At 36.1% G+C, this 21,748-nt stretch overlaps 1 protein-coding gene across 7 annotated transcripts in view; it reads right to left on the bottom strand.

Annotated features, from left to right (window-relative positions):
* CCDC171 (coiled-coil domain containing 171) overlaps positions 1-21,748 on the bottom strand; it is a 299,366-nt gene that overhangs the window by 35,232 nt on the left and 242,386 nt on the right. The gene's annotated exons all lie outside the window — the stretch shown is intronic.

The raw sequence follows: 21,748 nt of genomic DNA, 5'->3' as shown, positions 1-21,748 counted from the left end.
TAGTCCACGGATCAGGTTAGGACCTCTGAAGTAGCTGGAGTAGACATAGTGTAGATAGTCTGATAACTCGAAAATCAATTATATCCCCAAGTGCATAATAAATCTCATCAGAATTAATTTTGGTACAGATCTCAATTCTCTTATATGATCCCAAAATGAATATATGATTTTTTTTAAGCTAGGATTCATTCATTCAATAAATATTAACTCTCTGCCATTATATGCTAAAGTATTTTATGATTTCATATCAATGAGCCTGGTCTTTTTAAACATATAGTGCTCTCAACATTGCAGAAATAAAAGTAAGGACAATTTCTTATCATCGCTGTATGATATACCTCTTATGTATCTCAGAAATAGTCATTTGTTTCTGGCACTGACCTAAAAGATATTTCCACATTTCCTTCAAAGATTTCTGTTCTTCTCTTTCTTAAACTGACAGAATTACCCTACTACCGTCATGCCAGTTCTAGGGTCACTGAATTAAATGCATCAGTGACAATGGTGACAAAGCTGTTAACAACGCTGAGAAACACACGAGTAGTACAGGATCATTAACATGCTACCATTAACTTGATATGAAACAGGAAACCTTCAAAGGAAAACGGCAGATAGAGCTGACAGGACAGCCAGCAGTTTAACTCGGAATCCACTTTCTTACACAGTTTGGTTTGGGTTCAGCAGCTGAAGTTCAGGGTTCAAGGCTGTACTCAGGTGGGCTGACATTCCTGCCACCGTGCTCTTGAGCTGCTTTGTTTCTTTTTTTTTAACTTGCTGTCAACATTGCTATTAATGTTCTAGGGGCTCTTGTCACTTATCACAGAAATTATTATTTTTATCAACTCAAAAACGTATCCTAAAGCACTCTTTTGAACTGAACTTATAACTTAAAAGAATACCTCTTTGATTTTCTGAATTACTCTTAAGGGTTACCTACGGTCTACTAATGTATTTCTCACTATCACCAATATTATTTATTTATTGTGCTCCAATGGTATGCTAGGCAATAAAGACATAAACAAAGACACAATCCCCGATCTCAGGTGAACAATTCAAATACAACCACACACCAGACATTTCTTTCCTGTTTCCCTTGCTTTAGAAAGAGGCTGAGGGAGACATGGAAACATGACATTTTCGATAATACTCTGACATCACAGATGATCTTAATAATAAAGAAATTCTGAACCCACAGAGGATCAGTTTCAGCCACAAGTTTGGCTTTTTGATATCTGAACTTTCAAATATGAATTTTAAGTTGGATCATATAATTTGGAATTCATAATGGGATTTTTAACAAATATTTCTCCTGTATTAGATATTGTGTTAGCATCTAGGAATAGAACAATCCCCTACTCACGTGGCACTTATAGTCTAATGGGGTTAATTAACAATCAATTACAATGTGGTATGATAAATATTATAATAATATATTATGGTGTTTTGGGAGAGACCTGGGATTTAAAACTTGGGGAGAAGTTAGCTAAGAAAAGGATGGAAAATAATATTCTAAGCAGAGGGATCAGCATACATAAAGGCTCAGATGTGAGAAAGAGCCTGCTACATTTAAGAACAGAAAGAATTCAATACGGCTGAACATGTTAAAAAGCAACTAGGTATGTGTGTATACTTTTTTAAGTAATAAAAAACTAATAAAAATTTGACTTTTATCTAGCCCAGTGCAGCTTTCTGCTGCACCAAATTAGGAGCATCTGCCTTTATCTTCTCTGCGCCTCACTAATAATCGCTAGAAATACTGAGGAACTAACACTACAGTAACAACAAGTATGTATGAGTTTTAGTGAGAGAGGTAGAAAGGGAAAATTAGTAAAATGTTTGATAGATTGGCATCTTTTTATATCATTGTTGGTTCCCAAATTCAACCTGCAAGGTTGTTTTTATGCAAAGGATCCCAACTTTTTACTGAAAAGGAATTACTGTGAACAGTCCCATTGATGAGGAAGTTGAGGAGTCAAGACAGTTACTGCTGTACTTCCTTCCCCTTGTAAATTCCCTTCAGTCACTGAAAAGAAACATGACCATGAATGGCTTAACAATCAATTAGGTAAGACTTCAAAATCTACAGGCAGATCAAAGACTGTGAATAGGAAAGCCATGTATAGTGTATTACTCTGAAAAGTCTTTATTCATTAAGTTTATATAATTCAAGTATAAGATCTAGACTGTAACATGTAATGGGCTAATACAGGATTTTATTTCGTTATAGGTTAACTTCAAGCTTTTATCAAAAATATGTATATCACTATTCTCCCCAAAACAAATAATATAAAGCTATATATTTAATGACAAAAATCAGAATCAGCAGTTAAGATCTTACACCAAGTAATGCCCCCAAAAGCATATGCACAGAGTGAAGCAAAAATATTTGTTGGAAGAAATACAAACAAGTCTTAGTTTTAGACTTTCAAACAGCCATGAAGCAAGTAAGAATGGTTTATCTTAAAACCAAAAAAACTAAACCCATTGCCGTCGAGTTGATTCCGACTCAGGACAGAGTAGGAACTGTAGGACAGAGTAGAACTGCCCCATAGAGTTTCCAGGGAGCACCTGGTGGATTCGAACTGCTGACCTTTTGGTTAACAGCTGTAGCTCTCAACCACTACACCAATGGGGTTTCCAGTTTATCTTAAGAAATGCTGAAATAACTATTTAATTAACAAATCATTGTTCCTAGGCACTTTCTTGATACAAGGCTTTCAAACTTTCTAATAACAGAAACAGCAGAATACTTTTGTTAAATGAATCTTATTCAGAAATGTAACTTCTAAATGCAAGGAAAGTAAAGGTACATTTTGGAGCAGGGCTGGGAAGTGAAAAATTCATTCTCTAAGCTTCCCTTGCTTCCACCCTAAGGTATCCATATGAGATGAGGATAAATAAGACTTTATGAGATTTACTAATGTTTCTAATAAACGATAAACCCCATATACATTTTCATCGTTTCTTAGTATTGAAAATGGTGACCAATTTAAACTCATTTGAATCATTGCTAAAAACCATTACTGCATACCTGATACTCTTTATTAGTAGTGCCATTAAAAGAATAAACAATGTGATTATGAAAGTAGAATTATTTTGAACTTCCTGTTTTTTTCTTTTTTTTTTCCCCGCTGCTTAGGAAAAACACTTAGCATATTTTAAAGAATTAGTAGATTTTATATTCAAATAAATATGAATCAGGAAATTAAGAACATGAACCAAGATATTAAAAAAAGATTACCCCATAACTAAAATATTACAATGCCCCCAAAATAATAAGAATAAAAATACATCTTCAAAACTCCTTGTTAGACTTTTTCCCCCTCAAAAAAATGAGTATATAATCAAGAAAAGGCAAAACCTGTTAGGGTATACATAATTATAATCATAAGAATTTATAATATCCAACATGTTATTTAATAAGTTTTTTTTTAAATCAAGTCATAAGCCATCAGGAAGGAGTAACAAAATAATTCATCAAAACAATCAATTTATTATGTAAAAATTAAATATATACTTTATATAATCTATATGGCATATTTTTTAAAATCATATTCATATTTTCAGTTAGAGCTCATCAGAAGTAAGATGACAGAGGCTAGAAAAATAAAGCCCTGTAACCTTAGTTGGCCCCTTACATTCTGGAAGAATATCTTTCCAATTGGTGTCAGGCAAACATTGAGAACAAAGGGACATCCAAAAGAATAACGTGAATTCAGATTCTATCAAAGTATGCCCTAAGCCAAAGTTCTAGGCAACTAAGACAGAGATTTCTTCCCAATTTCTCAGCTAACATAAAATCTTAAGAACAAACGCAATAAATCTAAACTTCAAACCAGTATAACATGGAAGGATGTATGCTTTCAATTTTCTGTGCATAAAGTAACTTCAATAGGAAAAAGGAAGGTTCTTTTGTTCTAGGTAAAAGGCCTTAACCATAGACCTCGTGAATTTGGCAGTCTTCATATGCAGTCGTTTTTTACTAAAAGAAAAAATTTTTTTTTTTTTTTTGCACAGAAAACTGTAAAACTTTCATCCAAGTTTAAATGCTCTTGTCATTTAACAGCATAAAAGCACACTGAATGTAAATTTGGTCACTTATAATAATATTTCTCTACTATTTCATACCCCGGAATTCATTTTCCAAGAAAAATACTGATTGTTTTCATCTTTAGTTTAGAGCATGGGCTTTGGACACATAGACAGGGGTTCTAACTAAACCTCAAACAGCATGATCTTGGACAAAATTATTTATCCCTTCTGGGACTGAGTTGCCTCATCTGTAATATGGGGAAATATTATTTTTATCATAAGACTGATATGAGGATTAAATTAAATGAGATAATAGATGGATTACAGAACAAAGTGTTTCTAACATTTCTGACACTTAGAAGGTATTGCTGGCATTATTTAGATTGTGGGATTACTAACTTTAGCTTGAATCAGTTGCCCAGCTTTCTCTTTGAAGACCACATACTGTATGATCAACTTACCTATTCACTTATCTATTCCTCACAATTAATTACCTATGCATTAGCTCTTAATTCAACTTGGACAAAAACCTCCCTGTACATACATGGAAAAAGATATGACTTGGCCACCCACATCGTTGGATTTAATGTGTTGGGTGTGGGGGATTTCATTTTAAAGAAATCATTTAGCTCTCTCTTGGGTATTCGGTTTGGCATAAATCATGCATTTTCAAGCAAAAGTTTCTTCCAAAATTACTATAAGCATTGTGACCCTTTATGTTTCTTGTTGAGCTGCCCACCTTGCTTTCTTGGTCTTGCTTTCTATTTAATGTCCACTTCTAAAAAGTACTGACAAATAAAAAAACTATTTATAGCATACACAGAGAATTTTAGAGGTCTAAAATAAAGTGGAACTGTGATTCTTCAAATATGTAGTTATAATATTTATGATATCAGCAACAATCGCATTGAAAAGTACAAAGTACTGGAACCATCTAATTATTAAGGCTTTTACTTCCCCTGCTGGAGTAAATACTTGAGGATAACAAGCTTTCTCATGATGAAAAAACTCACTTATATTAAAATATTAAACGTTATTTAATGAGGTTCTTTTCCTTCCAAAAGTAAACTGAGGTTGTACCTGAACCAGCTTGAGGCAAGGGAAGTTTCAAATATAACACATTTAAAACTAGCCATTATTTCCCATGTTGAAAAAAATTGCAATTTTATTTCCTAACAGCAAATGAAACTGTCAGGAAAATATAGGTGTAATAAAATTGGGTGGCTAAAACAACATGCTGGATTTGAAATGAAACTGAATTAAAGGAATTAAAATTAATTCTTATGTCAGTCAACTTTTTAAAAACACTATTCAAAACTCACTTTTTTACAAACAGAACTTCCTTGTTCTTCATAAAGTATAAAGTTAACTATCTCCTTAATGACCACTGATGGTGTTTCAGTTGAAATTGTGCATCGAACAATATTTTGCATAAAATGTGTTGCTTCTGGCAACTTTTCTGCCTAAATAAAAAATTGTCAAGCAGGGTGACTTTAGTGGTACAGAGTCTTAAAATGGTGGATTCAGTCCAAGGTTAGCTAATAACGGCTGACATGCCCTGGAATCCTGAGGCCTAAATCAACATTGTTTTCACAGCTGTAATTAAGCCACCTAATCAGAAGCACATTTTGACGGGACAGTTTCTGGAAGCCAGACATTACAGTTTCTTACGCCTGGAGCGCAGTGGCTCACGAGAGGTCCTCATTTAATTTCAGGTTAAAGGGGGAGGGGGGAGGCAGTAAAATAAAAAAGAATTTTTTTTTTAAGCAACATACAACTGTTGAAATGAAGCAGGCCTATGTGTTCATGCCTTGACCAGCCTTGCACCCCACCCTGCTCCGACTCTCTGCTGAGTCCCCCAACTCTCAAGTGGCAGCTGCTCACAGTGAGATGAAGGGCCTCTGCCAAGATCAACAGATGAGCTGGTCTGAACTGGCTCTCTGTGTGTTCTGATTGTAAATTGTGCTGGTGATGATTAGAGAACTCTAACACAGGATGTCGACTCTTAAAACTGTCCAGAGGAAATAATTTCTTTTTTTTTTTTTTTTAAGTTCAGGGGAAAAATTTTTTTTTAACTTTTTTTGTGGCTTGGTGCATAGTGTTGTGTCTATAACTTTCATATGATTCAAATGAATTCACTCAAATTAAGCAACTCTGTTATTTAAAAAAGAAAAAAAGAAGGCCATGGCTTGGCTCGTGGCAGGAACCTTCCTCCCAGGCTGTTTCTCTCCCAGTGCCAAGGAGGGCGGCTCTTCCACCCGCACGCCAGTCACGTGCTTCTACCACCTGCCAGCAGAAGATACTCCTAAAGTGACGCAAATCTGCGATGTGATATTCACATCTTATCAAGTAATTGTGTTGATGTCTTTAAAACAGCTAAATTGCCAGCTTCATTTGTTTTCTGCGGTGGTGTTGCATTTTGTAACATTTAAACTTTCAACCCCACAGGCCATGGTAAAACTATCAATACAAAGGCACTAGTCACTGGAGTCTGATTACATTTAGTTCTGCATTTTAATTGCATATGGATTCTATTAACTAAACCTTTTGCCTTATAGGCAACATTTTAATCAAATTACCATAATTTTCAAATATGTTACAATAGTTCGACGAGTTAAAAGTTCACATTCCTAGTATATTGAATATCAAAAAAAAAAAAAAAAACCTTTGCATAAAAAAAGAAATACTCCTTACAAATACACTAATACATTTTCAGATTACTTTGGAGACTCCTTGACTACCTAGTTACAAGTAATATTGTGAGATGTATAACTGCTATACATTCGTAAATGAGTTACTGGTGTTGAACATAACCAAATTCAACACAAAATTATAAATGTAGAAGCACCTATTCATTTTATCATTGCAAACTGAGTAAAGCTATGGCCTGACCATACCTGTGTTTTGGAAAGATAACTGGCAACAATGTGGCAGACAGGATGGAAAGTGAGAGACTAGATATAGGGAAACTCATTTGACGGTCATCAAAAAAGTCTGAGGGAATGGTATTACGACCACAAGGGTAGAAAGGAAAGGATGGATCTAAGAGACCTGTGCTGGTAGAAACAATAGGATTTAGTGATTGATCAATTACTGGTAGTAGAAAGAAAGGCGGAACAAAATGCTAAGGGCTCTGCCTTGGGCTACAAGGTAGATAGTTACAGCATTAGTTAGAGATAGAGAATGTAGGCAGAGAAGAACTTAGAAAGATGGAGGAGCATAGTAGAGTTGGGACCTCAGTGAGTTTGAGGTATTTGCAGAAAATTGAGGCACAGAGATATCTAGCAGGCAGTTGAAGCCCTCACAGAATTGAATTTAGTAAAAAAGAGAAAATAGCAGGAGAGACACTCAGAAGCATACTCAGCGGCTGCCACTCGTTAAACAACTGGAAGGGATAATATTAGATTGCCAAAACACCATCTATATTTTTCTACAACTTAAATTACTAAGTACTCAAAATTGATTACATTGATCAGAGTCTGAATTTTTCACTCTTGCCACTCCTTGCTTCACCCTTTTAACACTTCATCACTAAAGAACAGAAGCATCCATCAACATAAAATTTATAATATCATGCCCCCAAAGTCACCATCCATAAATCCTCCATCTTGAAGTTGGTTCCTCTTAAACTGCACCTTACTAAAAGGCTAGAAAGAAGGCGTGAGGCCAATGGAATATGCATTACCACCTCCAGACGCCTGCTTACTAATACAACGAAAGCTTGAATTTCTGGAATACGAGAAACTGTTAAAAATTTAGAAATGTATGCCATGGATCAAGGAAAACTGTTTATATGCCCTATAAGTCACTATGAGTTGGAATCAACTCGATGGCAACAGGTTTGGTTTTATTGGTATTAAGAAAGTAGTATGTAGAGAAAGGGTAAACTGAGTGTTGTGGCAAAATATGCGGATGAATTTTAAGACTAAACGTAAAAAATGAAATTTGAGGCTAGGAAAAGTAAATATGTACAGCAAAGGGGAGTAGACAAGGGAGTAGATGTTTTACATGCAGTTGTCAGAGTGAGCTCAGGCAGGGAGTTTCTCAGCTGAGAATCATGGCTTGCAGGCCGCACTGATCCGGCCCCTGCTCTTCCAGTCTCCTCTCTCCCAGTTCTCCCTCTAACTTGCTCTACTCCAGTCAGACTGGATACCTTTGAATTTCTTGCGCCATCATGCTTTCCCTTATCAACTCCTATTTAATTTTCATTTTTTCAACAAAGATTTCAATTCCTCCAACCAGCCTCTCCTAACCCCACACCTAAATTAGGTCCCCCCGTTACGTGCTCTCGTGATGCTCTGTGCCTCACCTGTAGCAACACTCTTTTAGTGATTTATAGAATGGCGTGTTCTCCACTCTCTGGGAAGCTCCATGATTCTAGAGATTTGTCTTATTCCCCACTGCAGTCTCATAGGAAAGCAAGACACAAGGAATCACAAGCCTAACTGGGTTCTAATTAAAACCCAGGGAGGGCTATAAACCTCAATAATAAATGTCATGAATCAACTATGATAAAAGTATTTGAAAGTATACAAAAGCAACTTACTTAGAGTAAGTTATTTAAATTCTGTGTCTCAGTTTCTTCATATGCTAGTACCAACAAATGATCTTTACTCTCTCAAAAAGTGTAAAAAAAACAAAGGCGGCAAAATATTATTTGAGAAGTTAGGAAAAAAGAGATTCTTATATTTTTGTTTTTACCTTAACTGAACCAAAATACCTAAACATTTCACCTCCAGTAACACCTGACAGCTATCAAATTAATTAATATCATTTGACAGCTATCAAATCTGACATTATCTGAACAATGATACAAAGATAGCACTCCTGCAAGGATAGTAACTGGAATGCTCCTCTGATTTGTAATTTATTACTTTCTCACAAATAAAGTACTATAGAATTAAAAATATACTGTTTAAACATACAGGGGAAATGAGACAAATCAATACAATAGCTTGCAGCATCATAACTTACAGTGAAGTATTTGGGTTTGACATTCTATGTTTCACAAATTGAAATATCGTGTGTTTCTCCACAGCTGTGGGTGTGCTGGCCTCCTAACACCCGCAAGTAATTGGTTCTGACTGCTGTACTGTTCTCTACTGGGCTGTATGGGACTCAAAAGCTCTTTACTCAAAGTCCTTTCTGATTACTATAACTCAAGATAAAGGCTCTAGAGCAGCACTAAGTTAATGGATCAAAGACCAACACACCGGAAATGTTAAAGTACTGGCAAGTGCACAATTGATGAGAAATATTAGATGAACTCTGGCATTATTATTGTATGGTGCTGAACAAGAGACGAAAATATCACCTAAAGAGGGATAAAGTTTTTAAAGATGACTTATTCATGTCTACAATATGATCAGTCTCTTTGCAGGCATTACAACACCATGATATATAAAGTTTTTATATTAATAATGATTGTTTATTATTTATTCTTGTCCAGTGAAATGACTGGATAAGAGAGTAATGAGGCAGTAATGAGCATAGACTGGCTGTCCTCAATTCAGTAAATAAGCGCTAATAACAACAAGTAACATTAATACTGTACTTAGTATGTGCTAAAAGCACTGATTTAAGGGTTGTTTCAGTTCCCTTGCCTACATGTAAAAACATTTCCTCATAATTACATATATTCTTAAAATTATATACAGATAGCTTACCTGTAGGAAATAAATGTAACTATGAGGAAACCTTTTTATGTGTAGCCAAGACAGCTAATATTTATTGAAAGCAAGAAAACCAGTATTTATTGAACACCTGTTAATATGCCAGACACTGTACTAGATATGTATTTGTTTAATCCTCACAACTGCAAAATGAAGGCATTTTCATCTACATATTACAAATATGTAAATTAATGCCTAGCATCTTTGTATAGCTAATAAACACCAGCCAGAAATCACATCCAGGCCAGACTGATTCAGGGGCTTTGTCTTAGTTACCTAGTGCTGTTGTAATAGAAATACCACAAGTATTTCTATTTAAAGATGAGAAATTTATTTTTTCACAGTTCTGAAGATTAGAAGTCTAAATTCAGGGTGTGACTTGGGGAAGTGGGCAGTTCTTCCTTGTCTATTTCAACCTCTAGCAGCTGCCAGCAAACCTTGCTGTTGCTGGGCTTGTAGATAAAGCTGTCTTTCCTCTTATGTGTGTCTCTGTATCTATTCTGGTCTTTTTATAATTCAGAAGTGATTAGGTTTAGGACCTACCCTACTCGGGTATGGACTAATTAACACCACAAAGAAAACCCTATTTCCAAAAAAGGATTAAATCCACAGGTTTTAACACATAGTTTTAGGGGACACAATTCAATCCATAACACTATACAAGACTATTTTTCTCTACTTTAAATTTCACAATATGTATAACTGTTAAATGCAAGAAAAAGTAACATTGATTGATTGGAGTTTTCAATGTATGTAGATGTAATATATATGACAATTATAAAATAAAGAGGGGAAAGAAAATGAACCTACATGATTGTAGGGCCTTTACGCTTTTATTAAAGTGATAAAATACTCTTAGTAGACTATGAAAAGTTATGCACACATACACACATATATATAATTATATACTTGTATGTATGTGTGTATGTCTATATATCCCTAGAGCAGCCACTAAAGCACTAATACTAAGAGATATACCCAAAAAGCAAATAAGATAAATAAAAATAGAACACTAAAATAAGTTCAAATAATAAAAAGAAGGCAAGAGAGGGAACATAGGAACAAAAAACAGAAGAAACAAATATAATACAAATAACAAAGTGATAAACCAAAATCTATATAACAACTATGTTAATTTAAATGGTCTAAACACCTAATTAAAAGAGGCAGAGATTGTAATAATGGATAAATAAAATAAAAGCAAACTATGTCTTTCTACAGGTTCAAGCTCCACTGAAGTCACTGGCAAAAAACAAGGCTCCAGGAATTGACAGAATACCAACTGAGATGTTTCAACGAATGGATGTTATGTTGGAAGCGCTCACTCGTCTATGCCAAGAAATCCGGAAGACAGCTACCAGCCAACAGACTAGAAAAGATCCATATCTGCACCCATTCCAAGAAAGGTGATCCAAGAGAATGTGGAAATTATCGAACAATATCATTAATATCACAAGCAAGTAAAATTTTACTGAAGATCATTCAAAAGTGATTGCAGCAGTACTTCAACAGGTAACTGTCGGAAATTCAAGCCAGATTTGGAAGAGGACGTGGAAGAAGGGATATCATTTCTGATGTCAGATGGATCCCAGCTAAAAGCAGAGAATACCAGAAAGATACTGTCTTAGTTATCTAGTGTTGCTATAACAGAAATACCACAAGTAGATAGCTCCAACAAAGAGAAATTTATTCTCTCACTAGAGACTTTGGCTAGAAGTCTAAATTCAGGGCATCAGCTCCAGGGGAAGGCTTTCTCTGTCGGCTCTGGAGGAGTGTCCTTGTCATCAGTCTTCCCCTGGACTAGGAGCTTCTCCACACAGGAACCCCAGGTCCAAACAACACGCTCTGCTGCCAGCACTGTTTTCTTGGTGGTATGAGGTCCCCAACTCTCTGCTTGCTTCCCTTTCCTTTTATCTCTTGTAAGATAAAAGGTAGTGCAGGCCACACCCCAGGGAAATTCCCTTTACATTGGATCAGGGATGTGACCTGAGCAAAAGTGTTACATCCCACCCTAATCGTCTTTAACCACAGGCAGAGATTATGATTTATAACACATAGGAAAATCACAAAATGGAGGACAGCCACACAATACTGGGAATCATAGGCTAACCAAGTTAACACATATTTTTGGGGGACACAATTCAATCCATGACAGATGTTTACCTATGTTTTATTGACTATACAAAGGCATTCGACTGTGTGGATCATAACAAATTATGGATAACATTGCGAAGAATGGGAATTCTAGAACACTTAATTGTGCTCATGAAGAACCTGTACTTAGATCAAGAGGCAGTCATTCGAACAGAACAAAGGGATACTGCATGGTTTAAAGTCAAAAAAGGTGTGCGTCAGGGTTGTATCCTTTCACCATACTTATTCAATCTGTATGCTGAGCAAATAATTTGAGAAGCTGGACTATATGCAGAAGAATGTGGCATCAGGATTGGAGGAAGACTCATTAACAACCTGCGATATACAGATGACACAACCTTTCTTGCTGAAAATGAAGAGGACTTGAAGCACTTGTTGATGAAGATCAAAGAGTACAGCCTTCAGTACGGATTATACTTCAACATAAAGAAAACAAAAATCCTCACAACTGGACCACTAAGCAACATCATGATAAATAGAGAAAAGATTGAAGTTGTCAAGTAGTTTATTTTACTTGGATCCACAATCAACATCCATGGAAGCAGGAGTCAAGAAATAAAATGACGCACTACATTGGGAAAATCTGCTACAAAAGACTTCTTTAAAGTGTTAAAAAGCAAAGATGTCACCTTAAAGATAAAAGGTGCGTCTGACCCAAGCCATGGTATTTTCAATCGCCTCATATTAATGCAAAAGCTGGACAATGAACAAGGAAGACCGAAGAAGAATTGAAGGCTTTGAATTATGGTGGTGGCAAAGAATATTGAATATACCATGGACTGCCAGAAGAACAAACAAATGTCTTGGAAGAAGTACAGCCAGAATGCTCCTTAGAAGCAAGGATGGCGAGACTTTGTCTCACATACTTTGGACATGTTACTAGGAGGGACCAGTTCCTGGAGAAGGACATCATGCTTGGTAAAGTAGAGGGTCAGTGAAAAAAAAGAGGAAGACCCTCAACAAGATGGATTGACACAGTGGCTGCAACAATGGGCTCAAGCATAACAATTATTAGGATGGAGCAGGACCGGACATTCGTTCTGTTGTTCATAGGGTCTCTATGAGTCAGGACCAACTTGACGGCATCTAACAACAACAACATGTCTTACTACAAGAAACCCATTGCAAATACAAAAAATAGAGAAGTTAAAAGAAAAGCATGGAAAAAGATATACCATGCAAACACTAATCAAAAGAAAGTTGAAGCAGCTATATTAACATCAAAGAAGATTTTAGAACAAAGAATATTACCAGGGGTAAAGAGGGAGTTTACATAATGATAAAAGGGTCAATTCACCAAGAATACATAAAAATCCTAAATGTATATACATGCTTAACAATAGATCTTCAAATACATAAAACAAAAACTGATAGAAATGAAAGAAGAAACAGACAGATTTACAATTATATTGGAAGACTCCAACTCTCCTCTCTCAGTAACTGATAAACAAGGACATAGACAATCAGTAAGAATATATAACATCTGAACAACTTTATCATCTACCTTGACCTAACTGACACATAACAGCACCCCCATTCAACAAAAAAAGAGTATGCATTCTTTTCAAGCACATGTGTAACATTCATCAAAATAGACCACATTCTGGGCCATAAAACAAAATTTAACAATTTTTAAAGAATAGAAATCAAACAAAGCATTATTCAAATTACACGGAAACAAAGCAGAAGAAAAGGACAGATATCTGAAAAATACCCAAATATTTGGAAATGAAACAACACACTTCTCAATAACATAAGAATCAAAGAGGAAGTCACAAGGGAAATTATAAACTATTTAGAATTGAAAGAAAATGAATACACAAAGTATTAAGATTTGTAGAGTACAGGTAAAGCAACATTTACAGGGAAGTTTATAGCATTAAATGTTTATATTAGAAAAGAAAAAGGTCCCAAAGCTTCCACATTAAGAAATTTAAAAAAAGAAGAACAATTTAAACCCATAACAAGCTGGAAAAAGAAATAATAAAGATAACAGTAAACTCAATAAAATTGGAAACAGAAAAGCAATTCGCCTTTGAAAAGATAACTACAGTTGATAAGCCACCAGCTAGACTGACCAAGAAAAAAAGAGAGAAGGCACAAATAACCAAATCGCTACAGATGTTACAGACATTTAAAAAAAAAGGGAATATTTCAAACAACTTTACTTCTGTATATTCAACAATTTATATTAAATGAACTAATTTTCTGAAAGACAAAAAGTGACACATCTACTCCAGAGAAAACAGGTACTCTGAACAATCTTATATTTATTATAGAAGTAAAACTTGTAGTTCAAAACCTTCTCACAAAGAAAACGTCAGGGCCAGATGGCTTCACAGGCAAAACACATTTATGGAAGAAATAAACCAATTCTACACAATCCTTTCCAGAAATAGAAGAGGAGGAAACACTTCACAACTAATTTTATGAGGCCGGTATTACTCTGATTAACAAAACCAGCCAAAGACATTACAAGAAAACAAAATTACAGACCAGTATCCATCATAAATACAGATGCAAAAAATCTCAACAAAATATTAGTGAATCACATGTAGCAATGTTTGAAAAGGATAATTAATCATGACCATGTGTGTGTGATTTATCCCTGAAATGCAAAGTTGGTTCAACATTCAAAAATTAATCAATATCATTCACCCTACAACAAACTACTAAAGAAAAAAAATATTTAATTATCTCAACAGATGCAAAAAAAAAAAAAATGATTTAGGAAAATTCAACATCCATTAATGACTTAAAACTCTGAGCAAACTAAGAATAGAAAAGAACTTCTTAGCTGATAAAGAACATCTACAGCTAACATACTTAATGATCAAAAACTGAATTCTTTCCCCCTAAGACTAACAAAAGATGTCCACTCTCATCACTCCTATTCAGCATCATACTGTAGTTCTAGCCAGTACCATAAGGCACAAAAAACATAAAGTATCAGTATTGGAAAGAAAGAAATAAAACCGTCTTTATTTACAGATAGAGTATATACACAGAAATGACCAAGAAGTGTACCAAAAAAAAATCCTAGAAATAAAGTTTAGCAAGTGGCGGGATACAAGGACAATATACAAAAACCAACTGTATTTCTACACGCTAGTAATGAACAATTGGAAATTTAAAAAAAAAAATGCCACTTATAATAGCACCAAAAAATCATGAAATATCAAGGTATATGTCTAAGAAAATACAGGTTCACTATGCTGGAAAATACAAAACACTGATGAAGGAAATTAAAGAAGCTCTAACTAAATAGAAACATGACTTTATTGAGGTCATGTATTGGAAGACCTAACATCTTATATACTGTATGATTCTTGCATGGATCTCAAATGCATAATTCTAAGTGAAAGAAGCTGGATTCAAAATAATACATACTGTATGATCCTATTTATAAGATATTCAGAAAAAGGGAAAATTATAAACAAAGCAGTGGTTGCTAGAGGTTGGAGCTGCAGGTAGGAATTGGTTTTCAGGGGGCAACAGTAGGGAATTTTGAGGTGATGGAACTGTTCTGTATCTTAATTGTGGTAGTGGTTACATAACAATATTGCATCTGTCTAAACTCATAGAATTATATACATCACCAAGAATGAATTTTAACATCAATAAGTTAAAAAATAAATTTTAAAAGTCTAAAAAAGTAGACAGAATTATACATTAAAGTTGAGGTTAGTAATTATCTTTCATGAGGGTAATGAATGGTAAGAGGAATGAGGGGGCCTCTCAGTGCCAGGAAGGTTATATTTCTTGATCTGGGTATAGTTGGCTTGCTGTGTTCCTCTTGTTAGAAATTTATCATCTGTACACTTATTAATTACATACATTTCTGTATGCATGTTATATTTCAATACAAAAAATTTACATTAAAAGTAAAGAAAATGAGTGAACAAGTTTTTTAATATTTACTCAGGATGACAATGTCTTGTTTCAAAAACAAGAGTACAAACAATTGCCATAGGAATTCATAAATGGGAAACACTACTTTCGGCTGGGATGATCAGGGAAGGATTTACAGAGAAAATTAAAGCTGAGCTGAGTCTTCAAAGAGTGTAAAATTTAAACAGGTGCAAAGGAGGGCAAGGCAGTATGTTGTAAGCAAAAGCATAGAGGTAGAAAAGTACATGGAGCACTTAGGCAGACTAGGAGCTTAAACTTAAAAATAATTTGCTCTGTGGCACACAAGTCTGGAAAAAAGATACCAAAATTGGGAAGATCAACTTATCAGTAGGCAGAACCAAGTAAGAATAGAGACCCTAAGTCACCAATTTAGACAGCAACAGAGTATGCAACAGGCAAAGGTTCAAGAAGCCAGGATAAAGATTTAGCAGAAGTTATCAAGGTTTCAAGGAGCCCTGGTGGTACAGTAGTTAAAGCGCTCGGCAGCTAACTGGAAAGTCAGGGGTTTGAATCCACCAGAACCCACTGGCTGCTCCTTGGGGGAAAGATGTGGCCATCAGTCTCCATAAAGATTTAGAGCCTTGGAAACCCTACAGGACAGAGTAGAATCCTATGAGCAGTTCTACTCTGTCCTATAGGGTTGTTATGAGTCAGAATTGACTCAACAGCAATAGGCTGGGTTTGATCAAGGTTTCAGCTCTTGGGTTATTACAATGTAAGGAAGCCTGGAAAATCCATCATTGAGAAAGGGGGATATTCAGTCATTGAGTGCTTGAGTGTACAAGACCAACTTGGCAACCTAGCAAATTATTAAACCAGAGTCTTTCTATTCCCGTCTAGAGCGAAAACTGTTTCTAGAATCTGGAATAAACCAGATTCTAGACATGAAGTTAAGGAAATCCAGAAGCCAGAGTCAGATGGTGGAGCAAGAGGAGTCAGTGTGGCCAATACAATGGCTACTCCACTGGCGACAGCATCCACAGAGTGATGAAATCCAGCGGAAAAGACGGCTTCTCCAGAAAGCTAGAAAGGTTGGTTATCATCAGTTGAAGTACTGCTATTCCAAACACGTGGAAATACCAAGCAAATGGGAAAACACGTAGGATTGAACTTTCCTTGGGAGATAAAGCAACTACTTGAAATTCAGTAGCAGAAGTAATCGTTTTATACTGGTTTGATTACCTAAAAAATTATTTCCACTACTGATTTCAAATCTATGAGAACAAGCATTGTCTGTTTTGGTTCACACTATATCCCTAGAACCTAGCACAATGCTTGCCATAGAAAGGTACTCAATAAATACTAGATTAATAAAAGAATGAACAAACAATAATACAATTAAGGCAGACCACAAATAAGAAGAGGCCAGAGAATCAGCAAAGGAAAAGTGAGCTAACAAGTGAAACAAAGAAGATGAGTGTTTTAAGAAAAAAAGAGTAGTAAAAAGCCTCATACGTTGTAGACAAGTTGATAGGGATGAGAAGGAACTAATTAATGAATGGAGCAAGCAGAATGGTATTGGTGACCTACAAGAAAATAGTTTAGCAGAAGGTATGACTCGAAGCCAGGCAGCAGTAACCTGAGGAGTAGACGGGAGGTGAGTACATGCAAGCAGCCAGCATAGACTATTTTTTTAAAGAATCTGTCAATGAAAGGAGGGGAAGACAGGCTGCAGAGAGGGCAGAGAGCTCACTAAAATACAGGCATACTTCATTTTATTGCACTTCGCTTTATTGTGCTTCACAGATACTGCGTTTTTTAAAAACTGAAGGTTTGTGGCAACCCTGAGTCAAGCAAGTCTACTGGCGCCGTTTTTTCCAACAGCATGTTCTCATTTCATGTCTCTCTGTCACATTTTGGTAATTCTCACAATACTTCAAAAGTTTTCATTATTATTATATCTGATATGGTGATTTGTGACCAGTGATCTTTCATGTTACTATTGTAATCGTTTTGGGGTGCCATGAACGGCACCCATATAAGGCAGCAAATTTGGTAAATGTTTGTGTGTTCTGATTGCTCCACTGACCGGCCGTTCCGCAGTCTCTCTCCCTCTCCTCGGGCCTCCCTAGTCCCTGAGACATGACAGTATTGAAATTAGGCCAATTAATAACCCTACAACGGCCTCTAAGTGTTCAAGTGAAAGGAAGAGTCGCATATCTCTCATTTTAAATCAAAAGCTTGAAATGATTAAGCTTAGTGGGAAAGCATGTCGATAAAGTCGAGATAGGCCAAAAGCCAGGCCTGCTGAGCCAAATAGCTAGCCAAGCTGTGAATGCAAAGCAAAAGTTCTTGAAGGAAATTAAAAGTGCTACTCCAGTGAACACACGAATGATAAGAAAGCGAAACAGCCTATGGCTGATATGGAGAAAGTTTTAGTGATCTGGATAGAAGATCAAACCAGCCACAACATTCCCTTAAGCCAAAGCCTAATCCAGAGCAAGGCCCTAACTCTCTTCAATTCTATGAAGGCTGAAAGATGTGAGGAAGCTGCAGAAGAAAAGTCTGAAGCTAGCAGAGGTTGGTTCATGAGGTTTAAGGAAAGAAGCCATCTCCATAACATAAAAGTATAAGGTGAAGCAGCAAGTGCTGATGTAGAAGCTGCAGCAAGTTATCCAGAAGATCTAGCTAATTGATGAAGGTGGCTACACTCAACAACAGATTTTTAATGTAGACAAAACAGCCTTATATTGGAAGAAGATACCATCTACAACTTGCATAGCTAGAGAGGAGAAATCAATGCCTGGCTTCAAAGCTTCAAAGGACAGGCTGACTCTCTTGTTAGGGGCTAAGGCAGCTGGTGACTTTAAGTTGAACCCATTGCTCATGTATCATTCTGAAAAGCCTAGGGCCGCTAAGAATTATGCTAAACTACTCTGCTTGCGCTCTATAAATGGAACAACAAAGCCCGGATGATAGCACATCTGTTTACAACATGGTTTACTGAATATTTTAAGCCCACTGTTGAGACCTACTTCTCAGAAAAAAAGATTCCTTTCAAAATATTACTGCTCATTGACTACACACCTGGTCACCCAAGAGCTCTGATGGAGATGTACGAGGAGATTAATGTTGTTTTCATGCCTGTTAACACAACATCCATTCTGCAGCCCATGGATCAAGGAGTAATTTCAAGTCATATTATTTAAGAAATACATTTTGTACAATTATAGCTTCCATAGACAGAGATTCCTCTGATGGATCTGAGGAAAGTAAACTGAAAACCTTCTGGAAAGGATTCACCATTCTAAATGCCATTAAGAACATTTGTGATTCATGGGAGGAGGTCAAAATGCTGAAATTAAAAGGATTTTGGAAGAAGTTGATTCCAACCCTCATAGATGACCTTGAGGGGTTCAAGACTTCAGTGGAGGAAGTAACTGCAGATGTGGTGGAAACAGCAAGCGAACTAGAATTAGAAGTGAATTCTGAGGATGTGACTTGTTTGCTGCAGTCTCATGATAAAACTTTAACGAACGAGGAGTTGCGTCTTATGGATGAACAAAGAAAATGGTTTCTTAAGATAGAATCTACTCCTAGTGAAGATGCTGCGACCATTGCTGAAATGACAACAAAGGATTTAGAATACTACAAAAACTTAGTTGATAAAGCAGCACCAGGGTTTAAGAAGATTGACTCCAATTTTTAAAGAAGCTATATTGTGGGTAAAATGCTATCAAACAGCATTGCACGCTACAGAGAAATCTTTTGTGAAAGGAAGAGTCGATGCGGCAGACTTCATTGCTGTGGCAAACTTCATTGCTGTCTTATTTTAAGAAATTGCCACAGCTACCCCAAAGGTCAGCAACCATGACCATGATCAGTCAGCAGCCATCAACACTGAGGCAAGACCCTCCACTAGCAAAGGATTACGACTTGCTGAAGGCTTAGATGACAGCATTTTTAGCAATAAGGTATTTTTTAATTAAGGTATGTACATTGTTTTTTTAGACTTAATGCTATCGCACACTAATAGACTACAGTATAGTGCAAATATAACTTTTATATGCACTGGGAAACCAAAAAATTTGTGTGACTTGCTTTATTGTGGTGATCTGGAACTGAACCCACAATATCTCTGAGGTATGCCTGTATGCACACTGATGGTGGTGGTAAAGGAGGCAGAACAAAATGATGAGGTTTGCAGCTGAAGATGTTAAGTTAGTAAATAATCTTTTCCTGAGTGCAATCCAATTACTTTTTATCAAGATAATAAACCAAAAAAAAAAAACAAAAAAAAAACTGTTGCTGTCAAGTCAATTCCAACTCATAGCAACCCTGTAGTTCATAGCAGAACTGCCCCATAGGGTTTCCAACGAGCAGCTGGGGGATTAGAACTGCTGACCTTTTGGTTAGCAGCCAAGCTCTTAACCACTGTGCCACCAGGGCTCCATCAAAATAATAGTGATAAGAATAACAGCAAACACTTTTTGGGGGAAGAGAGGGCTACTCACTAAGTACAAATCAAAGTCCCGAGTACTTTAACACTCCTCACTAGACCTGCCAATATCTCTATTAGATAGTAGTATCATTATCCCCATTTTATAGATGAAAAACCTGAGTTCCATGCCATACAGTTAGCCACTGACAGAACAATCCAGATCTATCTGACTTCTATGGCACCCACTACTAGTTGGCTAATCCAGTACCAATTATTCCTAACTCCCTTCTCCCTTGACTCATTATAGCGAGGGGTGGCCTCATGACCCATTTCCAGCAAATGGGATATAAGTGAAAGTTGTTTGGAGTGTCCTTGGAAGGCATTTCCTTTTTAAATACACGTGCGCGCGCGCGCGCGCACACACACACACGCATCTCGGTATCAGATATTGCTGGAACCATTCCATTCCCCTGACTTAAATGTGACTGCAAATCCTAGAGCCGAGTTGTGTCTTATGACAATGAGGAGAGGCATGGAAATTACAGAAAAGTTGAGTCACTAAACTTGCAATGTCTACCTACTTCTAGACTTCTTGCCATATGACAGAGGATTAAAAAAAAAAAACTCTATTTTAAGCCACGTTTGTCAGGCTTTCTGTTATTTTACACTTAGTAGCATTACTGACGAATACAACTCCAAAGCCCATACTCTTATCCACAAAACGATATTGCCTGTCATCTGTAAAATACAGAGAATAAGATCTGCTCTTCTACTTCCCTCAGAGAAGATTCACATACAAATTCCTTGAAAAATAAAAATTATTATAAAACTTATTACTGTTTTAAAAATAATGAATCTTCACTAAGGGAAGAGATCAGAGCATGCATACCCCATAGAGACATGGGACCGGGCAGTATTCTCCTAGGAGGACATATCAGAATCACCTGGGGGAATTTTTCACATTACACATGTCCCCTCTTGAGAATCACTGCCGTGGTAAATCACCTCTAACAAATGAGATAATGAACATATCCTGCAGATGTATTCAGAAAGGAAAAAAAGGTTGAGAAGCAGAGTTTTATTGTAATAGTGGGGTATATTAAACACAACGTCATTAAGACAGCAGTAGCATAATAATCTTGGCGCTCTGGTGGTGCAGTGGTTAAGAGCTTGGCTGTTAGCCAAAAGTTCGGCAGTTCGCATTCACTATCTGCTCCTCGGAAACTCTATGGGGCAGTTCTACTCTGTCCTGTAGGGTTGCTATGAGTTGGAATTGACTCAACAGAACAAGTTTGGTTCGATTTTTAGCATAATAATTGGTAAAAAAATTTTTGAACCCATAATTTTATCAACTTTGATCTTTCTTAAAATAAAAGTAATTCTTTTTATATGAACAACAGTAACAAACAATAAACAATAGTACAACCCAACAAAGCTGACACAACCTAAACAGTATAATATTAACAAATAGAATCAGTGAGTTAGCAGGAAAAAATGTCAATATGTTTCAAAGAAAGGCTAGAAAATTCTACATATTTATTCAAATTAAAAAAGAATTTCCTCCTCAAAAAATCAAATCCATTAAAAAAAAAAAAAA

The sequence above is a fragment of the Trichechus manatus genome, unplaced genomic scaffold (assembly GCF_000243295.1).
Source record: "Trichechus manatus latirostris isolate Lorelei unplaced genomic scaffold, TriManLat1.0 scaffold00025, whole genome shotgun sequence".
NCBI classification, from domain to species: Eukaryota; Metazoa; Chordata; class Mammalia; order Sirenia; family Trichechidae; genus Trichechus; species Trichechus manatus.
The sequence above is the reverse complement of the archived record's forward strand: the minus strand, read 5'-3'. Positions and strand labels throughout refer to the sequence as shown.